At 36.4% G+C, this 11748-nt stretch overlaps 1 non-coding gene across 1 annotated transcript; it reads right to left on the bottom strand.

The window, feature by feature from the left end:
• Positions 1-11022: 11022 nt before the first annotated feature.
• On the bottom strand, positions 11023-11129 carry LOC126015348 (U6 spliceosomal RNA). The gene has a single exon (XR_007498220.1). It is a non-coding gene; the product is annotated as a U6 spliceosomal RNA (small nuclear RNA).
• Between the last annotated feature and the right edge of the window lie 619 nt (positions 11130-11748).

Genomic DNA, 11748 nt, shown 5'->3' with positions numbered 1-11748 from the left:
AGGGTGGTGAGTGCACGGAGGAGGACAGGAAAAACAGAGGACTTGAAAGTCATTGACCATGTCCCAACTCTGCTCTGAGCCACTTATTGCAGAGATTTTTGTCTTGGCTTCTTTGGTCCTTACATGAGAGCGATCCCATTGTCATCTCTAGTCTGGCTACTGGCAATCGCATATTCTTTTTCTTTTTTCTCATGAGTATATATATATCCATGTCCACACAATCCAGAAGAAAGAGATTTTTTTTTTGCTTTGTGTAACTTGAAATAATTTATTCAGGGCTTCTGAGCATATATAGAACAGCAAATGTTGGAGACATTTCCTTTTTCTGGGAGGTGCCCTTCCCTCTTACTGTGTGTTTAGGGAAGGCATTGTTTAAAGTCTCCGCACAAAGCATGGATTTACACACAGGAAAAACGTGCTTGCCAGACATTCAATAGACAAGATGCTGCTTTTTTCTTTCTCCCTTTTTAAGTTTTTCTGATTTGAAAGAAGAAGAGAAAGTAGAAAAGAGAAGAAACAAATGCTGAAAGGAATCACAAAATGTGTAATGGTGAAACATATAACAAAGAAGAGGTTTGGATATGCTGGTCAGTAGGGAAAAACTAATAAGGGGAGAGTTTTACAGTAGGAAAGTAAGCACTTTGCTTCTGCTACACCTTATTCATTCAGACTGTCTCCTGATTCCAGAGACATGGTTCTTAACTGGGCATACTGCTACTCAGAATAAAAGAATCCCAGACTCTTGCTGTTATCTCTGATCACACAACTGTATCCTGACCAAAGCAAAGTAAGCATCAAGATGTGTTCAACTTTCATATGACTCGCTCACTAGACAAAGGAACAACCTTCTCTCCTACTTTGCTATTGGAAACTGCATGTAGTAGTTAAGGGTAATTTTGGATCATTAAAACGAGACTAGCATCCTAGAGATAATGGAGAATAAGATTGATAGACATGACTCTTCCACCATAAACTGTTGTTCCTGGCCTGATTAGAAATAAAGTAACTCCCAGCTTGTTTAAATAATTTTCCCTCTTAAATTATATCACTTTGGCCTGCAAAGCTTTCCATTTTCATCCACTCACTTACCTGCTCTTCCAGAAAAGTATAAGATAGAGTTTGGTACTTTCCCCCACAATATTCTCCCTTGAAATTTGCCTGAGGATCCACTTGTAGGTTTTATCCCTCCTGTACTAAAAGCAGTTCTGGAAAGGAGGGGAGAGCAAAGTCATTATACCAATGCCATATATGCCTTTTGGCTCTGGCTTTAGAGCAGTCCCCTGAAATCCAGGAAATTACCATGCCTGAATCTCAGACTCTCCCACCTAAAAAAATCAAACTTCTGTTCTAAGAATCTGAATCTGGTTGAGGGTTGAGGATTCATTGCTGTCCAATCTTGTGCACAGTTTTTTGACAACTTTTACTGCTTCTAATCAGAAGAGCCTGTGCTTTGCATAAATCTCATTTCTGCTTTTCAGCTCTGCTGATACTGATGTTGATTTACCTCTTCTTTTTCACTTTTGTAAAAATCTCGCATCAGAATATATACCAGTACATTTGGTGAGCCTCAAGAAGGCCCAGCTCGCAGCATGTCTGTGTGTATAAAACAAGGACCACTTACTTTCCTGGCCTGTGCTCAGTTAAATTGGCAGTCATAAAATTTATTGAGATATTCCAGACACCAGCCATTACCCATCACATTTTACTATGTTCCAGGGGACCCCAATACTGCTAATTGCTGGAGTGCCACAACTCCTTGGCCTGGTTTGTGCAGAGGGTGGCCAAACAGTGGTCTCTACTATTTCTTCTGCCTGGTTAATTGTTGCCAGACTTGCTGTTCTCAAGACTAGAAATTATGCCAGATGAATCGGCTTTGTGTTTGGGGCACTTGCCTTATGGATGCCAAATCCATTTGTGACCCTAATTATGTGAAATATGCTTTAATAATTTTCCACGAGGTAAATTAAAATGATGCCAGGCCTGGTTTTGGAAGCTCTCCTTCTCACTATAACTTGTGAAGCATCCAAGGATCTTAAAAGATATCCTATTTTTCCCCCCATGCTATTATGCACAAGGTCCCTCAAGGAGCTTCTACAGCTGAGTCTAGTGCCAGCATTCTACTGAAAGAGACTGAGATGGATTGTGGGTTGAATTTTAAAGTTAGAGTCTTTCCAAACAAAAGAATCTGGGCTTCTCCTCTCTCTCTCTCTCTCTCTCTCTCTCTCTCTCTCTCTCTCTCTCTCTCTCTCTCTCTCTCTCTCTCTCTCTCTCTCTCCCTCTTTCTCTCCCTCTCTTCCACACACACACAACACTCTTTCACTCTCTTTGCTTTTCATACACATTCTTTTCCTGCTATTACTTTGTGTTCCCAACTTTTCCCATGTCACACTATCCATAATCCTTTTGCATGTCTTAGTTCAGCCAAGCACATTGGTTTTCCAGCATTTCAGCAGGCAGTTGTTTTTTTTGACTTCACTCCAGATGGATGCTTCCTGCCTTGTTGCTTACCATGGGACACATACGTAGGCTCTTGTTTCCTCTCATTCTTCTGTGGGCACCAAGTTTCTCTGAGTTTCAGTGGTCCAGGAAATCTCTCCTCCAAACACATCCTGCGTGACACAAAGACCAAAAATATCCCCCAGTGGAAACCTGATTTGAGTTGTTATGTTTATCTTTTTATACCCAAATTAAATTAATCAAATATTACACAACCTATCAGTATTTGCCTTGTCAGCCAAGAAGGAGTGTACTGTTCTGTTGTAAGGTTTAAAATATTCTGATTTTAGTTAATTTGTCTGAATAAATGTCAATTCATGATACACATCTAGTTCTTTAAGGTGCACTAGTGAATGTATTAAGAGCTGGTCCAGTTGCAAAGATAATAGCTGCTTTGACGATGTTTCTTCTTGATCTAATATTTATTTCAGAGTCTTTGCAAAAGCTTTTTATTTATTTGTTTTCCTTGCATCAAATTGACTCCTTTCTATTTTTCTCACTATATAAGGAAACCTGGGCCAGCTGATGAAGGGTATCTGATTAGGAAGGCTTAATTTCTTTACTTCTAAGAAAGTCTTTAAAAGTTTATACATCCACAAAAAGCCGACAGTCTTTGAAACTAGCCACAGTGGTCCAAGTTAAGGGAAATTCTTTAAACAAGGTTTTCTCTATATCCTTTCTCCTGGATTTTTGCTCCAAATGAGTTGAGATTAACCTGGGTTCTAGATTATATACTATTATACTAAGTGGTATATTATGGTATATCCCCACTATAATCTCAAAATCATGAACAGGTTGTCTATGTCAGACAGAAAGGCAACATGCTCTTAAAATTTTTTGAATCAAGCTTTATTTTGAAAATTCTGTTTCATTTATGAAAATTCCTTCCTAACAGTTTGCTTTGCAAGAAAGAGTTAAATGTATATTTAAATGTTTCTAGGCGTTCTGAATTCAGCTCAAAGACTTGAGGTTCAAAATCTGTCAGTGAAAAGAAAGTGCATGAGACACATGTGGGAATGAACTTTTATTCAGGGCTTGGTGGAACCCATCCCCTCAACTCCCCATTTTTTGGTTTTTAGTTCACACCCAACTGCACTCTGTGCTCAGAAGTTACTCCTGGCAGGCTTGGCTGACTATATGGAAGGCTAGGAATCCAGATTGGCCATATGCAAGAAAACTCCCCACCTGCTGTGCTATCTATCACTCCTGCCCCAGAGGTGGAACCCCTTTAAACTGTCTGAATCGGTTTGTTCAACCATAAAATTAGACTGGCAATATTTATGTTTTCATTTTTTTCTCAATTTATACTTAGGCACAATGATTTATAATTCTGTTATAAAGTATTTATAATACTATTAATGATAGCATTTCAGGCATACAATGTTCCAATACCAGACCCACCACCATGAATACCAAGAATACCTCAAAATCCCCCTTTACCCAGCACACTTCCTCTCCCAATAAAGTCATTCTCAGGTTATATTGTCATCGGCCACTTGTTATTTCCTTCTATGTCTCTTTATAGTCCACATATGAAATTATTCTTTGTCCCTCTTCTCCTCACTGACTTTGTTCAGCAGGGTGCCCTCCATCTTTATCCATATAGCAAGAAATAACATCTTTTCATTTATTCTTATAGCTGTGTAATATTCCCCTGTGTATCTATACCAATTTAATTTATCTACCCATCTGTTCTTGGGCACTTGGCTTGTTTCCAGCTCTTACCTGTTGTGACTAACAGTACAATGAACATAGGAGTCTAAACGTCTTGTTGAAATAGTATGTGTAAGCCCTTGGGATAGAAGCCAAGAAATATAATTGTTGGCTCTTATGGAAGCTTGTCTTAATTTTTTAAGAAGTCTCCATATTGCTTTCCATAGAAATCAAACCAGTTCACAGTTCCACCAACAGTGCCTGAATGAAGGTTTATTTTCTCCCATATAAGTGTTTGTTTCTGTCCTTTTGATGCTAGTTTTTTGTTCTTAAGTTTTGTGAATGATATATATTTCTTGGAGATTATTCCTTATATGATATATGGTATGAAAATATTTTCTCCAACTCAGTAGTGTATCTTTTAATTTTAGCCCACATATCTCCTCTTAAAAATCTTTTTTTTTTTTTATTGAAGCTTGTTATTTACAAAGTTCTTCATAGTTAGGTTCAGACATACAAAGTTTCAGGACCAATCCAACCACCAGTGTTAACCTCCATCTGCCAATATTCCCAGAATGCATCCCATGCTACCATAGACCTAGTTTTAATTTAACAGACCCATTTTAAATTTTGGTTGTTAAAATTTGGGTCTTGTGATCTTACTGTTTTTAACTCTGGCTTTGATATTTAGTTTTGTCCATTCTTAACACCACCAATGACTTGAGACTTTTTGATTCCTGCCCCCCATACTTTCATATTTGTGTTTCTCCTCCTCCACTCAATTATTTCCTTCTCACTATACTCTGGGCCCTAGAGTGTTGAAAACTCCCATTTAAACCAATAAATTTATTCATGCAGTTATTCTAAGTACTACGTGTACTTGTCCATTCTGTTTATACTTCTTCTGACTTACTTCCTATTTTCTTCTTTTAAAAAAGTTTAATTGTAGTTTACATTTGTGCCCAAATATCTAGATTTGATGGACGAAGTTGCTTCACCCCACCACCACCACCAAAGGGCCTATGGTCATCAACCACTGTCTCAGTGGCACTTCTAGTTTAGTCATCCTTTTTCCCCTATCATCTTCCGCCCCAATACTTGTTAATCAGTCTTGTAATCTAAGTTATAGGTTTAACATTAGTTTATATTATTTTTTCTCATGTTGTATTACTATATTTCACATATTAGGAAGATCATTTGCCCTTATCTATCTGACTTATTTCATATAATTTGATCCCCTCCAGGTCCATCCACATTGCAGAAAATTAGAAAATTTCATAGAGTTGCATAGTATCCTGTTTATATGCATCATATCTTCTTTATCCATTCATCTGTTATTGCACATTTAGGTTATTTTTATAACATGGACATAAAGTCATCATAGTAAGTCATGGATATAAAGTTATCATAACAAGTACTGTAATTAGCATAGGTATGCATATATTCTAATTACTTTGGGAATTTATTGTTGTTCATTTTCTAGGCCCTCAAGTATTAAATGAGCTTGTTAGTTTTCTACTTTCCTTAGTATGACTTTTGTTGTATCCCATAGGTTCTAGTAGTTTTTGCCTTTATCTCAAGGTATATTTTTATTTATTCTCTGATTTGTTTCATTCAGTTTTATCTTCATTCTTTCTTCTATTTTGACTGATGTATCAGCTCTCTTTCTTTCTTTCTCTTTCTTTCTCTCTTTCTCTCTTTTTTCTTTACCTTCCTTCCTTCCTTCTTTTCTCTTTCTTTCTTTCTTTCTTTCTTTCTTTCTTTCTTTCTTTCTTTCTTTCTTTCTTTCTTTCTTTCTTTCTTTCTTTCTTTCTTTCTTTCTTCTTTCTTTCTTTCTTTCTTTCTTTCTTTCTTTCTTTCTTTCTTTCTTTCTTTCTTTCTTTCTTTCTTTCTTTCTTTCTTTCTTTCTTTCTTTCTTTCTTTCTTCTTTCTTTCTTTCTTTCTTTCTTTCTTTCTTTCTTTCTTTCTTTCTTTCTCTCCCTCCCTCTCCTTCCTTCCTCCCTCTCCTTCCTTCCTTCCTTCCTTCCTTCCTTCCTTCCTTCCTTCCTTCCTTCCTTCCTTCCTTCCTTCCTTCCTTCCTTCCTTCCTTCCTTCCTTCCTTCCTTCCTTCCTTCCTTCCTTCCTTCCTTCCTTCCTTCCTTCCTTCCTTCCTTCCTTCCTTCCTTCCTTCCTTCCTTCCTTCCCTGGCAGCACTCAGGGGTTACTCCTGGCAGGCTTGGGGGACCATATGAGATGCCGGGATTTGAACCATTGTTCTTCTTTTGCAAGGCAAATACCCCACCTCTATGCTATCTCTCTGGCCCTAGCTCCTTTATTTCTACCTGAATTACTTTTTTCATTTTCTCCATAAGTCTCTCTTACAGATTCTCTTTTATATTTATTTTTAAGGTCATTAAAAATTAGTTGGATTATTGCTCTAAAGTCTACTTCAAGTAACTTTAAAAATCTACCACAATTGGGGATCTTCCTGGACATTCTTAACTCTTCATTGAGAAAATTGAATTCCTTAGTTTGTTTTTCATCACTTCTAGGCTCCATTGTTCTTACACACTGTTCTTAAGATGGGACTCTAGCAATTTATGGCTCCAGGGTTTCTCTCTTTAGTGGGTATGGTTCAGTTCCCTCTCCAGATCAGGGTGAAGTACCTCACACTCTACCTCACCTCACCTCAGGGTGAGGTAGAAATTATTAGAGATCTACCTGTGTTGTCTACAATGTGTGGCATTAGCTCCTGTTGTCTTTAAGAGTTCTCTCATTTATCAAGGATAAGAAGATGATCAAATATTAGAAACTATAGAGCTTTCCATATCTAGTTCAGGAACTGATAACATCTTAGGGTATCTCATTTGCTAAAAGGGTGTAAAGCTACCTTGGCCTCATTCTTAAGTTTTTATTTCTGATCATTGTGTCTCTGAAGACTAAAATACTCATGTGGAAAACTGATTACTGGAAACCCAGTTCAACCTGCACCAATCCTCTGTATCCGATTATTTTATGGGTATTAAAATCTATCATCTTCACCTCAGTATTTTAATGGCAGTACTTAAGAATTTTCCCCCTAATTTTAACTCTCCTATGATAATTTTAGGTTGTGTGTTTTTCTTTGTGCAAAAAAAATGTGATTGGTTTATAATATATGAGCCCTCTTTCAGTTGTGTAAAAAGTGATGAAAGATCCATTTACCTTGAATACTAGTCTTCATTTACCTTAAATATCATGTTGCCTCTTCTAGTTGGGGCAGTTAAGTGGGAATATCTAAAAGTTTTCTGTTAAAAAATCTGAATCTAACTAGATAGAATTTATTTCATGAAGGTTTTCAGATAATTAAAAAAAATCAATTGTGTTTACTTTAAAAAGTACAGCCCAACCAACAGCTTTGAAATACAAAGGTATATTAAAAGCTTTGTGTGTGTCAAAGGTTTGAATAATACAAAAGCTTGGAAAGTCAGGGATGGAGGAAGGAAGGAAATAACAAAGAGCAATGGAAAATTTCAGTCAGTGAAAATTCAATGAATGTCAGCAGTAGCCAAATGAATAGGAACCAGTAGCTAAAGACCAAATCAAGAACATGGTCTAAGAGGCCTATCAGTAGATCCTGACATCCTCTTTACAGAGGGAATTTCCTAGGAAACCTGGAGCAGTGGCCCTCCTTCCTTTTCAAAACTTTCCTCAATAGAAAAAGATTGCTTTAATACCTTCATCTTGAACTTCTTTGCTTTTCAGATGAGTAAACTAATAGCAATAGTCATTAATGGTACTGTGTAATAACAAAATATTAATGATATAAAAACTATCTAATAGCAAGAAAACTTTATATTGTATTTTATAGCACACTTCATTCATTCTCTTTGTCCTCTTAACAGCCTTATAAGGAACATAAATGGACAGCTTTTTATTAATCTCAGAATAAAACTAAGGCTCTATAAGGTGTCAAAGACTAAAGGATGCCCTGGTCTCAGCTTTATAGTTCATATTAGGTTGTCAGGCTATGGCAGGAGAAAGGGAAGGAGTTTTGAATTGATAGATGGTTAAGGGAAAGAGGATTCGAGTTAGTATGTGAGTACCTTTGAGGCCCTGCAGCAAGGACTAGAAACATCAAGTATTCTTTAAGAACACTTGGATCTCTGGTTCAAAGGACAAGTGCAAAGTAATTCTGGGGAGGAAAGTTTGAGAGAACCAGGAGACCATGCCAATGATATACAGGCAACCACTTCTACCCTCAGAATCACAAGGGCTGCTCTTGTTCCTAAAGAGAAAAGGGACTTAACAAAACCCTTTACCTTGAGTCTTTTTTTTTTTTTTTTTTGTCACACCAGGCAGTGCTCAGGGGTTATTCCTGGTTCCAGGCTCAGAAATTGCTCCTGGCAGGCACGGGGGACCATATGGGACGCCAGGATTTGAACCGATGACCTCCTGCATGAAAGGCAAACGCTTTACCTCCATGCTATCTCTCCAGCCCCAAAACCCTTTACCTTGAAGCAAAGTTTGAGTTCTAAGACCATTTTCTTGTTTGAAAATTGTACTTTGAATGTGAGCAGCTAAATGTTCTTAGCCCTAAAATTCCCCAAAGCCAAAGGATTACCTTTGAAGAAAAGGGAGATGATACAAGAAATATATTTTTCCATGTTAAATTTTTTATTATATGGGATTGTTTTTGTTCATAAAATAAAATAACCACATCAAACACAGTTAGTAAACTCTAAAAAATTTAGTTGAACAAAATGCAGTCAGGAGGGTTGGCAGAGATCATTCTTATGAGGTTTAGGAAAAACACTCATTTTAGTCACTTGTTACAATTACTAAAAGCAAAAAAGTAAAATGAGAAAATGTACACTGCACTTAATTGCTTCCAGCTGAACTAAGAAATCCCAAAATGTCTCCTAGTTCAGCACTTCCTTACTTGTCCATTTACACTCCAGGACATTAGCTAAATCCAGTCTGAAATGATGGCCAGGTAGCAGAGACACATCACCAACCTGCAATACTCAAAAGTGCTATCAAGGTTCTTACTAAGATTAATATGACCAAGTAGATAGATTAGTTTACAACTTTAAAATAATATAGACCTAATTTTTAAGGATCCAATAGAACAGTTTTCTTTGAGATTACTAAAACAGTAACTTCTTCATCTGGGATTTCTTATAAAATAGTTATTATGAAAATTTAACAGTTGTTTTAAGTATTTTGTTACCCTCTCATTAGGTGCATATATGGTTAGGAGTGTGATTTCTTCCTTATGTACATATCCCTTGAGTATTAAGAAATGACCTTCTCTGTCTCTTATAACCTTTTAAACCTAAAGTCTATGCCATCTGATATTAGTATGGCTACCTAGCCTTCTGAAGGGAGTTGCTTGTTTGAAAGATTCTTTTCTTTTTTTATATATATATTTTATTTAACCACATTGATTACATACATGATTGTGTTTGGGTTTCAGTCATGTAAAGAACACCACCCATCACCAGTGCAACATTCCCATCACCAATGTCCCAAATCTCCCTCCTCCCCACCCAACCCCCGCCTGTACTCTAAATGGGCTCTCCATTTCCCTCATACATTCTCATTATTAGGACTGTTCAAAATGTAGTTATTTCTCTAACTAAACTCATTACTCTTTGTGGTGAGCTTCCTGAGGTGAGCTGGAACTTCCAGCTCTTTTCTCTTTTGTGTCTGAAAATTATTACTGCAAGAATGTCTTTCATTTTTCTTAAAACCCATAATGAGTGAGACCATTCTGCTTTTTTCTCTCTCTCTCTGACTTATTTCACTCAGCATAATAGATTCCGTGTACATCCATGTATAGGAAAATTTCATGACTTCATCTCTCCTGACAGCTGCATAATATTCCATTGTGTATATGTACCACAGTTTCTTTAGCCATTCATCTGTTGAAGGGCATCTTGGTTGTTTCCAGAGTCTTGCTATGGTAAATAGTGCTGCAATGAATATAGGTGTAAGGAAGGGGTTTTTGTATTGTATTTTTGTGTTCCTAGGGTATATTTCTAGGAGTGGTATAGCTGGATCGTATGGGAGCTCAATTTCCAGTTTTTGGAGGAATCTCCATATCGCTTTCCATGAAAAATTATTTTCTAACTTTGAATCTCAATCTGTTTACTATGACTATGCAAATATGTTTCTTGCAAGCAGCAAAATATTGGAATCAACTTTCTGATACATTTTGCAATTCCCTGTCTCTTAGCTGGTGAATTTAGTCCATTGATGTTGAGAGAAATTATTATGATGATTTTCTAAAAATTTAGTGTGATTTTTGGGTTTATCTTTCCTTAAACTTGAACCTTCAGCTCTATTTTTAGGTTGTTTATTTAGTGTGTAAAATTTCTGATCTGTTTTATCTGTGAAGCTTGTGTATTCTTCCTTCAAACCTAAATGGAAGTCTGAATAGGTGAACTATTCTTGGTGACACATTCATTTCACTGGCTTTTTCACTATATTCTAACACTGCCTTTAGGCCTGGAGGGTTGCTTGAGATAAATTTGCTGTACATTTTAAGTTTGCTTCTTTGTATGTAATTGCCCTCTTTAATTTTGCTGCTTTCAGTATTCTATCTCTATCTATGTTTTCATCATTGTCACCGGGGTGTACCTTGTGGTGCTTTAGTTCAATCTCTTTTAGCTGGTTCTCTTTGGATGTCCAGAATACGAATGTAAGCATACTTCAACTGCGCAAACTTCTATGCAATGATGTCTTTGAGCATTGCTTCTCCATAGGAGTTTTTGTGGCCCTCTGGGACCCGGATGATTCTTATGTCGTTCCTGTTCAATTTATCCCAACAGTTTATTGTCATCTGTTCACTTATTTTGAGGAATTCTTCCATCTTTTGTTTTTTTTTTTGATTTTTTAATTTATTTATTTTTCAATATGGAATGCATCACAAATTTGCATGTTATCCTTGTACAGGGGCCATGTTCATCTTCTCTGAATCGCTCCAAATTTAGTATGTGTGCTGCCAAAGCGAGCACTATTTTTTTTTTTAAGAAAATCCTTTACATAGTTGATAGAGTTGGCCATAATACATTTGTTTACAGATATGTGAAGACATTACTAACAAAATAAATAAAAAGAAAAAGAGAAGAAAATTTTAAAAACAAGAAAAAAGAGAAGTACAGTAGCAAGAACATTTTTGAAAATTATTGTATTACCAATAAAGTTAATATGATGATAGAAGTTTTAATAAGCTCTTGTTATTAGCTGTCCATTATGATTAACTATGTTCCTCTAGGAATGACAAAATCAAAGAAGTTCCGCAGAAATTCAAAGCACATTACTGATATTGCAACTTTTAACTGTATAGTTACAGTTGCCAGACTTCTCAGAAGGAAGATGGCGGTGTGCCTGCTCTAGCCCCCAAAAGGCCTAGTGATATCTGCTCAGAAAACAATATATTGTTCTAAATGAATTTCAGGAGTGTTAGATCCACGTTTTTGAAAGCTTCTTTAGAAAACTATTGTAAAAGTAAAAAAAAAAAAAGAAAAGAAAAAATGATTGTTTTCCAAAATATTGGACCTACAACCATTCATGAGTGTCCTTTTTTTCTATATCTTGGCTAACTTGTTCTCTTTGTAGCCTTTTGAACTAGTT

Source organism: Suncus etruscus, chromosome 7 (genome assembly GCF_024139225.1).
Source record: "Suncus etruscus isolate mSunEtr1 chromosome 7, mSunEtr1.pri.cur, whole genome shotgun sequence".
Taxonomy (NCBI): domain Eukaryota; kingdom Metazoa; phylum Chordata; class Mammalia; order Eulipotyphla; family Soricidae; genus Suncus; species Suncus etruscus.
The sequence above is the reverse complement of the archived record's forward strand: the minus strand, read 5'-3'. Positions and strand labels throughout refer to the sequence as shown.